Source organism: Falco naumanni, chromosome Z, assembly GCF_017639655.2.
Source record: "Falco naumanni isolate bFalNau1 chromosome Z, bFalNau1.pat, whole genome shotgun sequence".
In the NCBI taxonomy this organism is placed as follows: Eukaryota; Metazoa; Chordata; class Aves; order Falconiformes; family Falconidae; genus Falco; species Falco naumanni.
In genome coordinates this window covers 47,402,875-47,425,692 of record NC_054080.1, presented here as the reverse complement: position 1 = coordinate 47,425,692, position 22,818 = coordinate 47,402,875, and positions in this window count along the sequence as shown.

The window sequence follows — 22,818 nt, the reverse complement described above, 5'->3', positions numbered from 1 at the left end:
TAAGACTGGTCCTCAGAAACTTTGCCAATATCACCTGAAGGTTTTCACAGATGGCCTTTTTCATGCTAAACCTTCTGGAGGTATGAGTCGCAGTCCTGGAAGAGACTTCCTGCCAATCTGCTCTCTCACCCACAGTCAGTGAGCTTGTCACTATACTGTAGTGGTGCTAAAAGATGGAGTCGTCACCATTTTCACATTCATCTAATATCAAACTACCTTTGTGACTTGAAAACAAAACTGTATTTCAAGGCTGAGTATTTCTAACGCCAACAAAAAGCCAGTGTATCTTGTCATGCTTTTACTGAAAGGGAAGAAAAATGCACAATGGTGTATCTTTTTCAGTAGAAGCACCCCTCCTTTCCTCAACATTCTTGTTTAACATCTTAAATAAAAACATGTATGTGTAATGGAGCTGGGGGTGGGGACACTGCTGCAGTTTTTCCCTGTACATACCTTTAACAGAGTGTTGAAAACGTCATTGTTTTATGCAAGGCACTCACTGAATGCACGATTGTAAGGAGTAAGGAGCAGACAATGTGCTTTCAGAGACAATGTGCTTTCAGAGAAACAGCTCATATATTTCTCAGGATGAAAGTAAGTCTGGGACCAGAGCACAGGACACAGCACTATCTCATTTTTGTAACTCTAAAGGGAGGGGACATTCTGCATAACTGTGCATATATCACTTTTATAAGAGACCTTGTTTGTAAATGATGAAAAATGTCTGGCAGCATTGAAGATAAGCCAAATGGCAATGCTTGTATTCTGATACGAATACCTTATCAAAGTAGCAATCGTTCATGTTCCCATATTAGCGATATATCCTATTATGGTGGCTGACTATATCTTGGCTTAGACAAAGTGTTGTCTGATAAATAGACTTAATACATAAATGTCTGTCGGGAATGTGCAACAGCAAAATGGGGACAGATGTTTGGCTCTCTTTGGAGCTCATCAGCACAGTTCAACTGCTTTGTCTGTCAGATGGGTTCAGCCCCCAGTCCAAATACAGAGAAGCTCAGTATTTTCATACTAACTAGAGCTAAGTGAATAATTTGTAGCAGATAATACACTCCAGAAAATTTAGCCTTCTGCTAAGGGAATGTCTATGAGTAGACCATGCTTTTACTCATGTTCATCAAACAAATATGTTCAAAAGCTGTCTTTGGAAATATGTTATTATGTGAAATAATCAAATATGCAGAATACAAAGTGGGGATTTTTTGGTTTTTTTTTTTTTTTTTTTTTGTCAAGTCAGAGGAGGCAGTTGTTGAAACCATGGTCAACAAAATGCATTAATGTTAGCATGAGTATGAGAAAATTCTGCTGTCTATGCAGGTACATGACATTTTCAGGTTTGATAATTATATGTAGATCTTTGAAGGAAGGAGGTTTTTAGATATGGAGCTACAATGTGAGGTGAGAGGGTGAGAACACAATCTGGCTTTGTTGTTTCTCTCAAAAGTACCATGGAAAAACCTTCTCCCCAAAGGTGCTGGCTCACAGTTTCCACTTCCCAAGTCTCTTGGGAATCTCCATGGTCCACTTTATCACATGTCTCATTCTGCCTTCAGGAAAATTGTAGGTTTAGATGAAGTTTTGGTTATGCAAAAATTCTCAATTGTTACTGACTTTTACAATTTTTATTTCCTAGGAGATGAGAATTAGAAATTGGAAAGATGTTGGGTCATCTGCTTCATTCCCCTACAACTGAAAGATTGCTCCCCACAGTTAGATTTGTTAAATTATTAATTGCTGGTAATTTATCTGATTAATTAGAACCTTTTCCTTAAAATAAATTATTCAGATCTATTCATTATCAGACCAGTTTTGCAGGTGGCTCTATAATATTCTGAAAATAGCCTGCAGATTATGCTTAAGTATTACCTTAATGTCCCAGGCAGGATCAAAGACCTACCGTGCTAGGTCCTGTACAAACATATACAGGAAAACATAGTCCTTGACATGATATCTTTATAGTTCAATTAAAGACAAGTGATTAAACCACACAGTAGGTGAGAAGGAAAGACAGTGATAACAGTGTAATTTGTGAAACTTCAGAGGATTGCTGCATGTGTGCTCTACTTATTCTGAATTATGGGTATTTTAAACATGAGTTTTCTTTCCTGTCACATTTATGTAAACATTACTGTCTCTCTTGCCTAAACCTGGTCAACTTCTTAAAGGTATCATAGTATATGTTTTCAACAGGAGATTTTTATATTCAGATCACATGCATACATAATCTTGCAACATTTTTCATTCTTCTTCCCCGAAAATCCTCATGCTAAGTATTTCCACTTGGTGAAGCAATGTGCCTTTTGGAAGCAAATAATCTACTTTAGACCAGAAGGTAACAAAGTCTTGATTCAAAAGTCTTTGAAACCAATGATTTCCCTTGCTTTATAGAAAATTTTAGGCTATCATTCTTTAAAAATTCTGAAGGGCACATCTTTAAGCCAAATTCAGTGTCTGCAGAAAATATTTCCTCCTTGAGAGGAAGTTGTATGGAGCTTTGCTAACCTTTGGGTACAAATCTTATTTTGACTTTAGTTTAGGCTTTAAGGCAAGTGCCAGGGTTTGTGTCTCTGGATGAACTCTTAAGACTTTCTGAAGCTCCTCTTCACCACTTGTCTGGTTTTTACCATAAATCATTAGCTTCCCACTCCTGATGTCACAGTTCTGTAACAGCTCCCTAGTGCCTACCTCCACCTAACCTTAAAATAGATCATGCCTTCTGGCAAGGGGCAGGAGCAAGAATTTTACTGAAAGGCTGTGTTTAAGCACAAGGGTGAAGACCTGCTTCAGTGTCACTGCTGAAGGGGAGGTGAGAATGTCATGTACATATCGAAGATCAGGGACAACGGGTTTGATCTGAATAGTCTCCATATTTTGCTTGAAAGGGCAGTGGATATGCAGCTTTTACAGAAGACTCTCATTGCTTATTCTTTTGCCAAATGGTTTTAGTCGTCTTTATTACTGACTTCCACTTCAGATTACAAATGCAGAAGAGACAGAACAGCTGGGGAGAAAACAGGAAAATATGAAACATGTATTCACATTTGAAAGTACTGATAATGGAAACACTGGGGGGGGGGGGAAGGCCTTTTGTCTAGCAATAACAATATTTTACACTTGTTATGCAGTACACAGTGTCTTTCATCAAAAAAAAATCCCCAAACACTTGGCATACACTGCCATAGCTTTTTTTCACTGAGGTGAACAGAGAAATACTACTGTTTTATTATACCTCTTAAAGGCCTTTTGAATTGGGTGAGCCACTTATATGCCAGGAAGGCAAGTAAAGATAGAATGCCTAAACATGCAGTGAGTCTATGTACAAAATTGTACATATTCTGTATTAAGAAGCAATTTGGCACAGAAAAAAACCCAGTAGTGTATGCATTCCTCCTTCCCAGAAACTGCCCTGGGACCTTCAATGTTCAGAAAAAGCTGAAGAAGCCCTGGAGGATGCCTACTGAATAAAAGGAAACCTCGTAGTTTTGAAAAATGAGGCAAAATCTGTGAATATTAATTTTAGATCTGATTATTACCTCTGAACTAATTGAATACTATGCTTTGGGTGATAGAGTTTAGACAAATTAGTAATCTATGCAATTTTGGGGTTTTTTTAGGTAATATTTCCAGGATTCTAGTGTGTCTTAGTTATGTTAACTTAATCTCAACTCCTCTGTCTGCTACTATTCCTTCTCTTTTATGTCTTTCTCTTTTTCTTTTCTTCTGCAAACAAGTCTTCCTTTGCTCTCTCATCCTTTGCAATCACAGATTGTACTCTTTTCTTTGAAGGCAATAAGGTTTACACATTATCTCTCCATGAAAGATTCCAGGAAACTAAATTGGGATACTTATTTCCTATCTAATATGTTTCATTCTAGATGTCTACCAGAATTTTTGTTTCTAAGAAAGTCTTCCATGTGGGAGTACACTGAGATAGAGAAGGACTAGGCAAAGACATTTGAGACAGCTCCAGTGAAGGCCTTGCAAGTTGGCATTGATATTCTCCATGGAACAAATCCAGCAAGCAAAGCAGTCTGGTAGTGATGTCCTCCACCTTCTAGTTGTTACAAGGAGGTGCAAAATTTCTGGATTAACATAAAATTTTCAAATGTTGAAATGCCTCTGCCTAACTCTGCTAAGCCTGTCTAAAAATTGTGATAGAAGATGAAGAAATATGTAGATTATCATCGGTTTGTCCTCTGGTTTTTTTATGGGGTTATTGACAACAAATGATAATAGCTGAAGACCTTATGGTGAAAAGTTTCACTTAGATCAGTCTCCAAGATCGTACGATGATGATAGGTCTAGCTAACAGTGTAACTTGTATGTACCATCAGATTTACTCACATACACCCAGTATGTAAGTGAGCTCTTGAAGTAAGAGGAACGTTTTGTAGCCACTTGCCTTCCCAGTATGCTTTGTCAGGGCCTCCATTGTTAGAGTGTTGAGTTAAGCTAGAATTCTCATAAAAAATTGCACTTTCCTAAAGCAGATCATCAACTCTGCTACACTATGTGATTGCAGTTTTTACAGTCTGTAGTAAAGAATAGCACCGTATTGTAATTCGTTTTTTTGTCATAGTCTCCATTTCTCTGTAGAATTTTATTTGTGAAAAATGGATTAGGGTTTTCTTAAGTGTCAGAGGAGTTAGACACTACAAGTCAAAAGGACCTGAGCACATAAACAGCAGTAGCTGCTTTAAAAAAGTATACTCTAGATGTCTTTGCTTATGTCAAATGCTAAATTTATCCCCATTGAGAACTAGGTTGATGAGAAGTCTGTTTAAATGAAACAGCTTTTCTTTTTTTCTTCTCTTTTTTATTTTTTAATTACACAAGCATAAACTTGTCCTAACTTTCATGGATACTGTTTGGTGTGCACAAAATTGCTATGAATTAAATTTCTACTTCTTAAAATATCTGTCTTTGGCTTGAACCACTCAAGTTTTTAGAGCAGTTACTCTCAAACAAAATTTTAGATATGAAGCAAATTCATGATTCAGAGTAAAATATTTGATTTTGATACCTGTTTTGATATACTGTTAGAAAGAGGAAAAGGAAATCTTTCAACATGGGCAGGACAAGGACTTCATATTTTTCAGATAATGTTCAATTCCATACTTCATTTGCATATTGTTTACCATTTCTGGAAGGGAACATTTTCTCTAAAGAAAGCATTTCTGATTGTTTTCTTCAAAGCTGCTTCGCTTTTTCCTCATGGAAAAGCTTCACATGGTCTTTGGAATAGAGATAAGAGGGATTAGAATGTGTTAGAGCATCTTGCCTTGAGAGCCTTTGTCTATATTCTGTGAAGCTTTTTCTCATCAGCTCAGATTGACCAAGCAGTGGACTGTATTGAGGCCCTCCCTCCACGGGCAACAAGGACTGCCAACGGATGATGTGTATCATCATCTTGCCCTAAGCAGGAGTCAAGGTGCAGTTGGGGATCACAGCTCTGCAAAACACCACAAAGCCACTTTCACCCTCAGTACAAGCACTGCCAGGGAGACCTTCCATTCAGTCAGTTGTGATGTGGCCCTCTTTACATTCGCAGCCCTCTGTGCACAGGCATCAGTAACCACAGGAATTAACACTGAGTCCCCACACACACCCTGAAAAAAACTGAGACACCCATGGCTATCTGCAAAGGAAAGAAGGCCAGAGAGCTGGTGCTATGATAAATAAACTCCTATTTGCACAGTTTGACCACTAGAATTTGTCCCATACATTATCCACTCATAGCTTATATAGTACATAAGCAAATATGAGACTTTGCAAAAATTGCTCATTGGTCATTAGATCCTCATTCCACTGTTTCTGTTCTTTCCTGCAGTGCTAATGCTTTCAGTGCTAGGAACTTATATATAGTTCTTATGGAATAACAGTACTGGAACCCCATTGAATATGATTGGTTCAGCACATCTCTGGGCAGCTTGCAAATACCCTTTCAGTTTGCGTTAGTATATTTCCAGTCTGAATTTTCTTTTAATTTTAAAAAAAGACTTTTAAAAAGAACAAGAAGAAAGTTCGATGTTTCCTAAAGCAACATTCAAAGCAATTAAATGAAACCTTTTTAGCAGCATGATCTTTTTCATTTTCACTATCACCTCCTTAGCCTTAAGTAAAAACCAAAAAAGACCTTTGAAAAATGATGATTTTTTGTATTTAATATGTGATCTTTTCATGTTTCTGCTGTTGTATGCTTTTGAGCTGCCTAACAACTATGGATATGTAGCCAGCAGAAGGGCAAACTTGTCTCATATCCTGTGAAGAGGTGACTACCTGAAGTGTGGGTATGAAAGAAAGTATAAGAATCCTCTGAAAGGTTTTACTACAGAGAATATAGGGCTGAGACCTTCATCTAACCCTGGATGCACATTATTCTTAATAATGCATATCCGTACATTTTTTGCAGACTTTAAGTAGTGAGCTTACTAAAATTGATAATATTTTACAGAAAGAGTGAAAAAAAAGTCATGCTTCCTGTATCATTCTCAGTTCTTTAATTTGCGACATATCACTTTTATCTCTTCTTGCTTTAACACCAGATTTGGTTTAATTAAATTTATGTCAAATGAACACATGAAATGAAAGGAAAATCAGAAAGCCTGCAGTTGCCCATTAGTGAGTCAGTGACTGCACAGTGAAAGGCTTTTGAAGCCTGGCTTACTGCCAGAACAAGCTTGCAATGATGCTCAGAGACACCCATGATGCTTTGAAGGGAAGGACTTAGCTGACCTGAACCTGCTCCATGGAATCAGTCCAAATCCTTATGGGCTGGATGTAAAATCTATAATAAGTCTTCTGTCTTCACCCCTTTACCTATCAACTGAAAAAAGGGTGTGAAACTACGATATCTGTACATAATTAATTAGAATGAATAATTCTTTGTTTTTTGCATGCTTAAAAAAGTTCCCCGCAGTTCCAATCATTTTTCAACCCATCAGATTCATAATCACCAATAGCCCCTTTTTTTTAATATTTAATTGGATCTAGAAGTCTTTAAAATACATAATATTACTGCCTTATGTGGTATGCAGTGGAAATGAGGTGTGTTGACCATGAAGGTGTTGGTCAGAACTTGGTCCTCTGTGATCTTGAGATCCATTGTCCAAATCTGCCAAAGGGAAGCAGCATAAGTCTAAAGTACTTTGTGGGGCTGGGATGAAGACAGTCAGCAATTTTCGTATGGGTACTACTGTGTAGCTGCCATCAGAGAACAACCAGGCTGACACAGGCTAAAGAGACTGCTAGGGAGGTGCAGACTTCTAGGTTTGTGTCTTAACAATAAAGCCTGTCGTTAGGTGGAAAGTGTTGTTGAGTATGGTAGGCTAGGCTACAAATTTAATTATTCTGTATGAACTCCAGGGGTAATCCAGAATAAAAAAGTTTTTAGTGGTCATCTTAACCACTATCAAATGAACAAGTAAAGGCACTCACGTTTCAGAATAAAAGCTCCTGGACAAACAGCTGGATTGAATGCCTACTGAGAAATAGCTGCTCTGCATTCCCTTTCCACATTGTTTCTCTTATAGACAAGGCCCTATAAATACATGAATAGATGATGTGAGTTTAGACTACTTGCTATTTAAATGTAATCATCTTCATGATGGGCAACTTTCATGATATACATCACACGTTCTTTATACAATAGAATATAATGTTATATGGTAATTTGATAGAGTTTTGTTGCCAGCTAGTAGTGAAAGAATTCTTACTGTAATTATTTTGTTACTGTTAGTTTGCATCCAGTTTAGCAGCTACTGACTCTTTATCCATATCTTACATTAGTAAGACATTAAATTAAGTCCTGGAGTTTCAGCACCTCAAAACATCAATATTTTTTCAACTTATTTCAATTTGAGTATTGGATCACTTTATCTGAATTTGATGTAAAACCACTGAATTATATATAAACAGTGCAAATAAATGAATCAATATGCCGGTGTATATTTAAGTTCTATTATTTAAGATTTTAAGTTGTTTCCTTAGTAGTTCTTTGGTCTGAAAGTTATAAAAATATCTTTCATTGTTAGTAAATACATATACCAATTTAGTAGTCACAAGAAAGTACTGCTAATCACATTACACTGATTTCAAAACCCTCCAGACTTGTGGGTTTTGTGAAACACACTTGTGTTTCTTAGCATCTTGTGACTTGCAATAAGATCAGAGTCCATTATTTGAGTCAGTCTGACTCAGTGAGACACACACCTTGAAATGACATAAGAGATGCTGATTTACAAATCAGTGCCTGGATTCTGGCAGACTTTTGACATAGGGTTGGAACTGGAAAAAGACAAATACAACCTAGTAAACACACAGATTTGAGCTGAAAAATGAGGTTTCATATCTGAAAAGAATTGTAAACAACCAAGAGTGTGAATATCTAGAAACAAAATAATTCAAAATTACACAGCGTCTCTTTGCAGGGAATAGAACAACCCTTAGTAGGTCCAGTTTATAATTGCACTTACTCTCTATTTCATACTGCATTGTACGTGCCACATCATTTCAGCTTGCGAGGGGAAGCCCTTACCCAAAATCACACCAAATCTTCAGGACCTCCTGTGAACCGTTTTTAAAGTGAATGTCCACATTATACAAGGATTTCATTAATGTCTAGCAGCTGTCACTCATGTCCATATTCAGGTGTTAGAGAGTACATTTTGCAAACAGCACATTATAATACCTACACATGCTGAAAAGAGAAAGTCATTATTTGTGAACTAGAAATGAAGACTTTAATACTAATATCAGACTCTTTAATTTGGAGGACCCAATATGTTGTTATGGTAGTCTAAATTCATAGCATGATTTTATTTTAGCTTCCTTTTCGATTTACTGAGCACCGTATCTGTTACCTGACAGTAGCAAAGACACTCTTTGAGCATCCCTCTCTATTTTACTTTTATGAACCGTAAAAATACGTAATACTTTCCACACATTTATTAAATTTCCCTAATCTCTGATCATCAAACACATAGAAATTTGCTTTTGAGGAGATTAGAAAGCTTAAAGAAGTTCCAGTCCATACCTGGGACTGTAACATTTTCAATGTTTCTGCTTTGCACATTCTATTTTGCTAAATAGGATTTTGTACATAAAGACAAGGTATTTTCAATTTTTATTTCAGTAAATAACTGAAAAAAAGAATAGAAAGGTGCTAAAAACTCTACCCATGAGCTTAGGGTTGGCAAGATAGCAAAGCTACAATATGAGGCCTCATGGACTGCATATCACAGCTTTCTGTCACTTGTATTTAGCTTGATCTTAGAATCTTTGTCCTTGCTGGGGATCTAACTAATAAGATTCGAAAAATAGATACAATGCTTTCCAATTCCCCAGGTTGCAAGAACAGGATGCATTCAACAAGACAGAAAAACAGACTTCATTTGGAGATGCCATAAGCGTGATGTCACCAAGAAAGTTGTTTTTAAAATATTTTTTTTAATGACAGCCTCCATTCTTAAAAAGCACAGCTGTTTCTTGTACTGAAAAACACCCTGTTCACAGTAATCCTTAAAAAGAGTAATTTTAAAATCAGAATGCTTTGCCAGAGAAAAGTTCTGGTGTGACTCAACCGTGTTTTATATCATAAGTGCTTGACATCAACAGTGTGATAAAAATACTTTTGTCATGCAAAGTGCCAGTTTCCATTTTACATATGCAGCTTCTAATTTTGCTGCACAAATTTACATAACCACTTCAAAAGTAGATTATTTCCTGTGGGAGTGGCCCAAACCTGTGAAAACAATACGTAGGATAACTTGGAGCAAAGATAGAAGGCAGCGATAATGCCAGGTTGTGCCAGTGGCAAGAGTTGCTTCCTACACTGCTGACTAACCTACCCATCAGGCAAAAAGGGTAGCCAAACTAATTGAGATATAGGTTAATTTTTGAAACCTCTTCAAGGATTTTAGATTATTTTTTCTTTACCAAATGTAAATAAAAGCCACTTCTGGACCTTCCATTCTTATTTTTCTTCTAGTCATAGGATTAGTAATAATTTTTTGTGATGAAAAATGTTTTATTTTTGTTTCAATTGTTAAAGAAAAAGGAAAACACTTGATTTAAAAAGTTGTTTTATCTGCACTATTAAGAAAAAGATGGAGCTAACGTGTGATCCTTTGCAGATATTTCCATTAGTATTGTAGTTTCCTATAAGAAACTAATGACTTTATTTTTTTCGGGTTTGTCTCTCGCTTACAATTTGTGGTCTTTGTATGGAAAGATTCTTTAAAAAAAAAGTTTTACTGTCTTTCTGGATTTCATTATGTTTAACAATATCACTCCCATAGTACGGATGACAGTTCCAAGCTTGTTTAGTAATTGCATTCAGGAGTATCCCATTTCGTTCTGGAAAATTAAAAGAAAAAAAAAAAGAGAGAGAGAGAATAAACACAGGGAAATGATGGGAATATAATTACAATTTCTGTCAAAATGTCATATTTATAGAAAATAGGAAATAAGCCTCTATATCAAGAACAGTCTAACCAGAATGTATCACCCCCTGTCAGATGAAGCAAAAAATACCTGCCCTATTTGAAATCCATCTCTTACATAAATGTCACAGAGTTTCAGAGCTGAATGACAACTTGAATTGAGGAATCATTGAAATCTCACATTTTTTCATTATATTTCTACAACTTTATTTTCTTCTAAAAAATTGCTTCTCTACTAATGTATATTGTAACAAAATGAATTTAACAAACTGATAAATGCATGCAAAATATTCTGAATTAAAGTTACTCATTCTTTTTTTAAAATAATGTCTTCACAGCATAACGTGACATTGGGACAGCTGCTTTTTAACAGCGTGGTTCTATTGGAATGTTGTGATGAAAGTCCAGATTAGAACACAATCTTACACCATCCAATGCATCTTTGCAAGGCAGGGGATCTTCTTGAAATTAAAATCAATTGATGTCTCAACTCATTTTAAAAATATTCAGATCTACAGCTTTTTTTAAATGGAAGAAATTTAATCTGTGCAAATCAACACAGATGGCTTTTAAAAGCACAGACATTTTTTAAGATCATGAATTATAGTAGTGAACATTGCTACAAAAGATTAAGTGCATATTTTTGACGATCTGAGAGCTGATTTTTCATAAAATCTTGTAGGAAAGGGTAGTAAGTAAATCAAGGTCTTTCCCAGTTTTTGTTCTGTCAGAATTTTTGTTTTGCTTTCAAAGGTGTATTGAGTTACGATGTGAAGATTCATAAATTAAGATGAGGAAAAATACAGATTCTGATTAAATTAAAACTCCTCCTGCATGATCTGTTTGGTCATTTCTGTGGTTTCCTACAGGAATTGAACAATGGCATCACCTAATATTGTCACTAAAAATGTTTTTACATACCTTTTATGAATCAAAGAGCATTTCTGATGGTGAATCTTGTGTTCATAAATTCCCTATTTCCTTTAAACTTTCTTTGTGATGGATTTACAAACAAAAATAAACATTTTCTTCTCAAAAAAAAAAAACCCAACCATTTTAAAGCTTCTAGTCAATTAATGGCTTACAGAACAAGCTCCGTAACTACCAATTTATTCATTCACAGTGTTCCTGAAATGGCTGCTGTCTCAGTTTATAGTAACATGGCAAAAGAAGCACCTTTTGGTATGTGTTATTGTTTAATGCACAGTTATTGCAGCAAAAGTACCCTACATGTAGGTAATTAAGGTGGAGAAGGAAGAATGTGCAGCACATTCATTTTCTTTGTGAAACACCTCATAGGTTGCTTAGTTCAGAAAATGCTGTCATCTGGGTTAGAAGAAGCAGTAAGTCATGTGTCTCCTGAGAGAGAGAGAATTAAATGCTGGTTAAGAATATGCAGTGAGTCTATGTCCCTGCTTTTACATACACTATTTAATATCAATGGGATAAGGAAGAGAAATCTGCAAGAGCAGTCACTTAGAGTTTGCAATTCAGTTGTCATTTTGAAACTTACTAGAGGCATGAGCAAAATGTGGTGTGAAGAATACATTGCTTGATAGTATATTGGAAAAGTAAACTTTGCAACTGCTTATGCATAGTTAGTTGCCTATGATTGCTATTTTTTTTGCACCACTTTAGACAATAATTTAAAGAATAATGCTTGAGGTAACTGTAATAATAGCAAAATTTTGCCTTTCTATGCTGTTTTTGTCCTCTGCTTGTATCTGGCATTCTATATGAACACATATTTTTGCATATATTTTGTTTATGTGCGAGTCTTGGCATTTTAGCCATCTCCTGCAGAGGCCCCTTAGTACCATATGCTTCTGTTTTTCTTCATTATGTGATGTGATCTCTTCTGACTGTTACATGCACGTGAAAGGACAGTGGGCTTTTGGGGGAGAAGAAACCATGCTTTAAGAGAGCACACGTCAGTTGCTCTTCAGTCGTTTGGAGCTGATTGGATCTGACAAGTGTTGTAGCTACTCATCGTAATGGATGTCTCTGCTTTAGCAGAGGAGAGGTGAAAAGGATGTAATTCCCAGTGGAAGAAGGCAACATGAACTATTATTTAATTACGGGCTAATATAAAAATCCCTTGGAATCCCTTGCTGGTTTGCAGACTTGTCTTCCTTTCTCTGTGAGGCAACAATCAGGGCTTTTAATGCAGTGCAGACAGCTATGCCTGTTAGGAAAACAGTTCCTAAAAGATGTAATATGCTTATTCCTTTCTTTTATGAAGCACAGAAGTCTGCATAGGTATGCCATCAATTCTTGAAATATAGAAATCCCTCATGGTTTTGTCCTGCTTAAAAGATTATTTTTTTTAATGCACAGCTTGAAATAATAAGTCCACATTAGTCAGCAACTTTTCCTGAGATCTGGAGGTTGGTTGCTTTATTCATCAGGAAGGCTTGATTATTTCTCTGACTGAATCTTTGCACCTTGTTTTAATTCAGTTCAAAACACACCTATTTTTCTCATCTGAAGAGAAAATCTTTTGTGTGTTATGGTTGCTTTGGAAAAAAAAACAACTTGTAATCATTTGCTTTATCTCTGTTATGAGCTTCACATGTGCCTGGTAGTAAAAGACAGCAGTGTTAAAAACTGATGCCCAGACTTACACACCAGAAATACAATTAAGATTTTGCACTCAGAATGAAATTTGAAATACAATTAAGAGTTCATAAATGAGAGAGAACTTTTTAAAAAAATCAAACCTAAAATAAATCAACAAAATGCAAAAAAACCAAGCACACACACCCCCAACCATAACTAGGTTCTGTCCAAAATAAATGCATCAAGTAGCCAAAGGTTTGGATCCTCATTAGCCCCAACTGATTTCAGTTGAAGATACCCATTCCTGTACATTGCTGGGTTTAGATCTTTTGTTTGATAGTTCTTATATTGTCTTTAACTAGTGTAAAGATTACCATAGGTATTCCACTAGTTCTAGGTTTAGCATAGGAGTGTTAAAATTTTACTAAAATAGTATAACCCTGAGATTTATCCTACACATAAGATTCCAGAGGTCTCACCATAAGATAAATAAATCAGAAATAAAAAAATAAAGTTCTTATGGAACATAAAAGAAAATTGGTAATGGAAGTAAAATTTGACTGTACCTACATAAATGGTCCTTTTTACACATGTTGCTGCACAGGGAAATTTGCATGTTGTAATTTATTAACTGTCTCAATACAAGTAGTGAGATTCCCACCCCATGTACAATCTATGAAACTACCAATGCCATACCACAGATAATTATTGAGTTTGCGCAAATTTTCAGACACAGCACTTCATAAAGCATGCAACATTCATCACAAGCTTATGGGTTTAGTACTGAGTTATTTTAAATACAAGTTACATTTTACTTTATAGCACTTTAAAGAATTGAAAAAAAACATTGAGACAATTCAGAAAATATGGACCTTTTGAAAACTGAGCTTAATGAAGAAAGAAAGATAAAGTGATCTGTCAGTTAAAGAGTGGCATATCTGGAATTCAATCTTCCCTCTTTTGGCTGGTCTTATTTCTCCAGGTCATGCTGCCTCTGTTCTCTGTGAAACCTCAAGTCACACCAGTTCCACATTATCTCCAATATATTTTCACCACGAAGAGCACCATAACCTTTCTGCACATTGATAGTTGATACTTGAGAGGTTCAACATGTGACTTTCAAAAAAAAAAGTGGAATCTTCTTATCCATATTTGCCAGCATTGACACCAATGTGTTGTCCTAAAGCTCTGGCTTTTGTTTGAATAACATTATTAACCTACTTGAAGCTAGCAGGAGAAAGTTCACAACTCAGTATCTGCTATGTAAAAGACCTCTTAGACTCAATGGAAATCAAATATTATGAGCCTTTTCCTGGAGTTACAACAGTTTTTCCAGTTGTGTATTTTATCATACATTTTTTGACATCAACATATAATAGAGGCTGTAATATGTGGATATTTTACCTTTTCAAATCCTGTTTGCAGAAACAGCTGTGTGTTCTAATCCCATGAATACTTTGCTATGTAATGTCTTCTAACAATTGTCCATTTACTTAAGGATGCATATTTCTCCTTTGTTTTGAAATTTTCAGAAGTAGAAAGCTTCTCTCTTTTCTTTCTTGTCATCCTCTTTTTAAACCTTAGGATATGAGGTTATCTAATGTCTTACAGTGTGCAAAGTTATCTGACTGAAAAAAGGCACAGAAAGTGATCCGTACACATACTATAAATTGCTAATGAATATTTAGTTATAACAATTGTTTGCTGCGGAGTGATTTTCCAAACTCAGAGAAGATTCAAACCTGACTCTAATTTTATTAATAGGCACAAGCTTTTCCCCTAAATTAAAGTAGATTGAATAGGTGAATGCTAGCCTGAACAGCCCATTTCAGAAAAAGCTAACAATGGGCAGTTTGTATCAGAAAACCTGGCCAGGAAAAATTATTCACTGCACATTTGAAAACTAGGTTGAAAGTCCCTTGTGAACTGAACCAACAGTCACAGGAGACTGATAAGTGCTCAGACTTTGCCTGACAATTTACTTGTGTCCTGAGAAAAATACAAGGATAATCTCCTTTACAGCAAAAGGGTGAGGAAATCAGACGATCCAAAAGAGGCAGGGCTGAACTTTGCACAGAGGGTAAAAAAATGAAAATAAAGCATTTGGAAAGAATGAGGTGTAATTCAGGTATACTTTCAAGTTCTTGATTGAACACTGTATTTCTGCTTTTAAGCCCCATCTCTGTTCAGAGGGAGGCTAAGCAAAAAACCAAGGAGAAGCTCATCTCCTTTCACTCAAAAATTGTTACTGCTAATTTTGAACATTAATGACAGCAATTTATCACTCCTCAATCAACACGCACAATAGCAATGGCTAACTGGGTTTTAAAGCATTGAACATGGCTGGGAAATTTGGCCAAAACTGAGCAAAAAAAGTAGAAAATTACTAAAGGAAAATTGCAGGTTCCTTGTCATCCACGGCATAGGCAAACAGCACATCCCATTGTCTGGGAGACAAAACCACAGTGCCAGGCCTGCAGTCACCTCTCAGGGAACTGGGTGCCTCTCAGCTGGCTTTTGGGGAAAACAGAAGCAAGAAGTGCAAGCATATCAGCATCCAATTTGTCACTGAGGAAGTACTGCAAAGGTTGATGTCCCTGCAGGCCAGTTCTGGAGGGCGGGATGTGGAAAGCATTCCCTGCAGGTACATCCGTCAGTTGATATTGCTCATGTTTTCTTGGCTGCCAGCTGTCTGGCAGATAATTTAAAGACGCCTATGGCTACTTCAGCCCTGGGCTACATGCATGACGTAAGAGTATACATTGACCAGGCTCCTGTGGGCCCGCTACCTTTGTCAGAGGAAATGCCCCTGCCTTTTCCATGATAGTACATCCTTAGTGTCCTTTCCAGCACACACCAGTGCAGTGCTGCTTGCAGGGGAGGAAGCATAAGGATGGAAAGTATTTTGCACTTCTTCCTATCATTTTGCACAGATGGCTAGTGTTTATGCCTTTCCACGTGGCTGCACACTGGACAAGATGATCAAGACAGATGATGTATAAATGGAGCTCACTGGAGATGAGATTCAGTCTACAGTGGCTTAATTTCCCTGGGATGACCATAAATAGGGGCTGTTCTTTGTGGCTGGCTACCAGCATCCCTTTGAAACAGTTTTAAGCCAGCCACTGTGTAGTATACATAGATTATAGACACACCTTTTGTTGTTACTGAGGGACTATGAACTCTTCAGAGCTGTTTACGTGTGTTTAGAAGTAGAACTGTGCATGGATTACTGTTGTTTTTGTTGGTGTGTTTTTTTTCTTTTTCTTTTTCCTCTGCTGTCAGTTATTCAGATATCAAATATATAAGGTGTTAGACAGCAAGGCTTGTCTGTGCCAGGGAGCAGGAGAGAAGGAGCATTGGGGACAATGAGGGGAGGGGAAAGGATCCTGTCAGCTCTGGAGACAAAGACATAAACCAAGGGTCCTCAAACTTTTTAACCAGGGGGCCGGCGCGCGGATGCAGTGGCAGGCAGCCATCTGCGGCTGCTTGGTTTCCCCCCCCAACCCCCGGCAGGGGGGGGGGGGGGGGCAGGGGGGTCTGTAAATACCGGGGGCCGGATTGAGGAGCCTGGGGGGCCGTATCTGGCCCGTGGGCCGTAGTTTGAGGACCCCTGACATGAACTAACTTCTTCCTACAAAAGCCTAGGGCTGGACAGCCCTGTGTGATCTCTGAAGACTTTAGAAGAAAGTATACTATTGAAGGCTGAAGGCTCAAGCACAAATCCAGAAGAAAACCTTTGAGATTTATAAACTGCTCTTCTTAATCATGAAGCAGGGGTGTCCTTTCCTCATTTGTGGGTCCACTCACACTCCAAACAAATCCGAAACCATTACAATGCATGGCAGTTGGTCGGTAGTGTGGAAAAACCTCATTTACTGACTGGCCAGACAGTTTTAAAACCTTCAGATTTTTCTAAGTCTAGGTTATTAACTGTCTGACTGTAATCACATCTTCACCATAGGGAGCTTCAAAAGCTTTTCATTTGCATTGAATCAGTTGCCTTCCTCCCTGTCTTTTTCCCCCTGGAAATAAGCTTAAATAATTCAACAAACTGCACACATGGCTAGTGATTATTGAACCATTCTGAAACACTCCAGGCAAATGGACCATTATGTAGCAGGAATTAAAACTTTTCTTGCAGTCATTAGGAGAAAGATGTATACGTATCTCTCTATGTACAATCCTTTTCTCTCTCACATGTATGTATGCGTGTGATAGTGTATGTGGACAGAGATATTTGTAAACATTCCCTTTTCACAGAGACCTCGTAACTGTACAAAAAATATTTGTTTGAAACACTATTCACAGAATGTATTAGAGATGAACCATGATAGTTTATGGTGAGTATACAGTGTGCATTGTGAAGGTATCAAGAGATTCTGTCAACAGTACATCTTTTCACCCTGAGAGCATAGAATTTCTATTTCATACTATGTGTTCATGTGCAACAGTCACAGGATTCTGCTGATTAACTCTCTAAGCTATAAAACATGCTAGCTTCTATCCCTGTGTACCAGTGTCACAGTGGGAATAAAATTAAAGGAAAAGAAAAGAAAAGAAAAGAAAAGAAAAGAAAAGAAAAGAAAAGAAAAGAAAAGAAAAGAAAACAAAACAAAACAAAACAAAACAAAACAAAACAAAACAAAACAAAATCCAAACTGATGATTTTAAGTAATTATACACCATTTTTTTCTTAATGGAATCATAATTTAAATGGTCAAAGTGAACTTTTTAGGGCAAGAAAAAAGTAGAAGTAGCAAGAAAACCAGATTTTCACTACCTAAAATGTCATGGTTGTATTCAAGATTTCTAAACTGAGTGTCTCACTCATCTTTTTGGCTTTCCTGCATTTCAGTGTGGGTCCTGTCATGACTACTCTGCAGGTACAGGTTATCAGACCATTAATCTCTCAGTCCTTGGGTTTTTGCTTCCCATGACTTGTCAGATTTTTTTTTTCTTTTTTGTAATGGGAAATCTATGTAAGTGGCACATTAGTCACCACCTGAAAAGATAAAAACAAATGCACAAATGTAGTTCAGAAGACTCCAAGTATTTGTTTCTATGATATTATCAATGTCTATGATAACAGGAAAATAAGGAGGGAGAGAGGGTTCCATAAGGCAGCTGACAACATCAGCATTAAATTTGAGTCTAGTTACAGCTTTTTATTAAAGTAAGGAGAAACCAATATATAGCGACACAGAACCTTTCCTGTGTTCTAAGGACACTTGTTCCCTTGTTGCATGCCATTCCAATGTCAGTTATATTGGTACATACATAGTGAAAACAGATAAGAAACAATGTTTAGAAACCCAGTGTGTAAGTTCATATCTGATTAGCAGCCTTCTGTGTCATGCTAACTAGAACAGAAATGTTAGCTTGCATAAATACTGAAATCCAGGCAAAACTTGTCAAAATTCAACTTCTCCATAATATAGGGGAACATAAGGTGTACATGCCATACTACAAATAGTGTTCACTGTCAATATACTAATAATATATTACAACGTTAAATGCAAATTTTACATGACATTTTTAATACGATTTCTTAATTTTCCCCAATAATTTTCTTCTTTCTTCCTCTGAATAGTTGACTACTGTTCAGTCTTAATAGCTTAAAGAAGAGTACAATTTCACTGTTAAAAAGCTACCTATTGTCATGTTGTTATGGAATATTGTCTTGTAAATATCTTCTGCTGAAAATCTACAAGACATTTGCCCCATAAATTCTACACCTTTACATTTTTGCACATCTCTAGAGAAGACCAGAAGCTCTCATAAGCTCTCACAAAGATTTTGCTTTTTGGACACTGTATAACAACTGCATGCAGAACCGTTCAAAGAATTGTCTCCAAACCTTTCCAGTCATTGAGAAGGCAGGAGCACTGAATCAGCTATGGTGAAACCCTGAGGAGTATTTTATGTTCTTGTCTACCTAAAAGTCTTACTGATACCATTGGAAACTTTGCCTAGGTACTTTGTAACAACAGACCATTTAGAAAAGTACACATAATGATCTCTGTCTAAGCCACTTACATTTCTGTCTAGTTATGCTGGTATCAAATGCTTCAGTTAGGGTTTTTTCCTGTGCTAAAGACTGAAAGACCTCAAAAACAGGGCATAGGATCTCCTACTGAGTAAACTAATCTTTGCGTCTCACTCAGTTGGGAAAACAGGAGAGAGAGATTAGCGGGTGAAGTCCAGCACCCAAACCCACTATCTTCTAATAATCGGTTTTGTAAATATTTGTGCACTATCAGTTGTGATATCAGAATCTGGAAAGAAAAATGAGATTGGGACCCAGTGTAGCTTTTTGCAGGTAATTGTATGCTTTGTGTATTAAATATTTTATAAAAGTTAGCTATGGCTAGGAACATTAGCATAATGTAATTGAAATCATAGGAAACATTTTATATCACATCTATTTTAACTTTAAAAAGTGTTGTACTCCTGGGTATGTTAAATTGATTGCTTGTCTATGTTTGTTGTTGAATGATCTTCTTGCTGATCACCAGAAATAAAACCTGTAATACTAATTTTCAAGCACCACTTTTATTTGATCGGTGTATGGCATATATCCAAGATGAACTACTCATTTGAATGTCTTCATGGGTTAGATTCTTCTGTATAAGTGGTTGCTTTGCAAAGCATTTCAATGCAATGTACATTTAGAGTGCTTTTAAAGTGCACTTTACCAATCTATTGAAGATCAGCCCAACATAGTTATCAATAGACTGGCCTTGACAATGGCTCCAGTTTAGCAAGGAAAAGGGAATTCAGAAAGGAAAAAGAGGTATTATGACTGTGGACACTGCCCCTGTGTTACTGCGATAAATAAAAATCACATTGATTTTAGTGTTGATTACAGTTCATCACTGCCAGTGATGAATTTTGCTATTTATACTGTTACTTTGTTAAAAATCCTTAAAAGCACTGTTATTCTACAGATGTTCCTGGATTTAAATTGGGCAAGTTCAAAGCTGAAGGAAAGAATCATCACGATTTGCAAAAGTGTCACTACTGAACAGGAGATGGAGCAAAAAAGGGAATCATAGATTTGTGCTCAGATTGTTGGCAAATCTGCATTAGTGGAAGTTAAGAAGAGGTAACAAGAATTTATAGCCACACTGACAACCAAAATATGGGCTCCAACACTGCCATTTCTTGCAACTTAAGCTGAAGCACTTACTATGCTGATAATCTGCTTGTCCCCAGTAGAATGTCCCCAGAAAAACAGGAGGCCTAAATGAAATCAAAAGGGACAATTTTCCCTTCATAGCTTTCTTCTGAGGCTCCTTCGCATTATGTGCAGTGCCACTTTTCCCTGCCAGGCATCCTCTCCACCCCGTCCACTACCCCTAACCTCCCCCTCACACCTTTTCTTTTGTCTCGTCAGCTTGGATCTAAGTGGAATGAGATTCAACCTGTACTATAGCACAAGTACAAATTCATGGTGCTAAAACTAATATTTACACTGAGTTTAGGACCACTAAACTTCAAGGTTAAACTGATCAGAAGCCTAGGAGCACACAATATCCAGGGAGATATAGGTAGCACCTGCTCAATGTGAGAGTGTAACTGTTATCAAGGTCTTTGTGAATTATAACTCCTTTGGTTTTAATGAGATTGCCTGGATGTAGGACCAGAACTTGGCTCTCATGATTTACTTCAAGTAGCTGTCTGCTAACAGAAATGTCTGAAACAGGGTGTGAGTAATGAGAACTCTCCAAGACTTTATGAGAGCTCTACAAGAGGCCAAAGTTTGGAAGTACATAAAATTTCAATTGATTTTTCTTCCTTCTTCATCACTTCTTAATTTTTGCATTCCTTTGTTAGAAATATAAGAAGAAAACTTTATTTAAAAAAAAAAAAAAAAAAAAAGAAAGAAAGAATCTGCGATAGGTTTGCAGAATAAAGAGATCCAGATTTTTCAGCTAAGTACCTGGACTTACGTGTGAACCCAAATTGCAACAGACTAGTATTCATCTTACATTAGTCAATAGCACATGCCCTGCTGTGAGTTACCGGTTAATTTATGCATTACCTGTCAACATTATGAAGTGGAATTATACCTTGGGCAGTGGTAGCTGAGGTTTTTCAGTGCTAAGCAGTAATGGAAATTGCTAATCCCAACTCATTTTGTCATGAGGTTCATATTATGTAGGTCCACACATTTTGCTGTACTCAGCAGTTTGACACAGCACCTGTAACAGTGCTAAGACGGAAGAATAAAATATGTCTCTGTGCTCTAATATGGGATGCAATATGATTTCAGGAAACAATATCAAGCTATTCGAAAATATACTTTTTTGAATTGTACTCTTGCCATTACACAGCTCCAACAACAACATTCAAAATTCAGACATCCTTTATCTAGGCTGCAATTATTTGACCACTGGAAACAAACACCGATCTCAGAATACTAGCTCTCATTTCTGTTCCTCTGTAAATTTAAGGCAAACCTTCTGAAAACTATGAGAAGTTCTAATGTCCGTGACTGTTAAAGAAATTATTATAATATTATTCAGTTTCCAGATGCAAGATTTGGAAGACAGCTCCTGAAATGCTTAGATTTTCTACATCATTCTCTTCCCACTCAGACTCAGTTTTGGGGTTTGTTTTATACCATATTAGCAAAGGGTTTAATCAGATTATATGTTAGGCCCAGTTGATTAATTACTCTGTTATTGAGGCAGGATTGTACAGGGGTTTAATGTTAAGAATCAGCTTCCCTAGTCCTATCTCTTGCCATCATCTGTCAGATTATGCTTCATTACTAGTGCATTCATTTTCCGGATAGCTCAGACAAATAAGGAGCCAGGTTATCAAACAGTGCTTTTTGTTTTGCCAATTATGGAATAAAGACTTAACAAAAGGCTACAATTTCCTGTCTTCTTATGTTACAGTATAAAAGCTTGCTTTCATATTTAGCAACAGTTTCATACACAGCATAAATTAATAAACTGAGATTTGGTTGCTCCTTAGCAGTCTTGGAAAAATGTGTGTGAGAAAAGACACACAAACAGTATGTTTTTGAATTTACCTAACCGTATTTCATTGGCGAACATGGTAGGGTACAGCTTTGTAGTGTCTTATGGGGAAATATAGAAGTTTTATTGTTACATGTTTAAATAACAGGAACAGAATCAGATCAACAAATGTAAAGAAAATCCTACTGTCCCTTACCTTAAAAAAAAACAAAAACAAAAAACACTAACCTTCCAGAGGAAGAAGGATAGCTTGTTAAAAGTCTTCTCTTAAAATATTTAGAAACCTCTTTTGTTGTTTTTGTATTTCCTTATTCTAACCTAAATTCTTCAGATATCTGCTGAAAGGCTGTTATTGTTATTAGAAGTATTTCCTTAAAGAATGTATAAATGATGACATTTCAATCACTGTAAAAAGATATCACTGTTCGTACCACACAATAGTTCATTACTGCAAGTTAAATAAGCTACTTCACTACTATATATGTAGAAAGAAATATGTTTTCTTCCAGTAATTGTCTGCTTGTCTGCTTAGCTGTTCTCCAGTAATGCACATTTTGATATGAAAGATAATAGTAAACAGTAAAGAAAAACAGGCTATTTACACATGGTAGAGAAAAAAATAGCTAGAAAGGACTGTCACAAGGAACATTAAGCTCCTTTTGCTGCCTGTCTGCTTCTTGGTTTTGAACATAAAAATTAGAAAATTGAGTGTTCTTTTTGTAGACGAGATTTCAAAATTAGAAGCCTAGGGCACCTGCCCAATTTGTAAAAATGCTGAGCATCTGAAAGTCCCATTGCTCTCA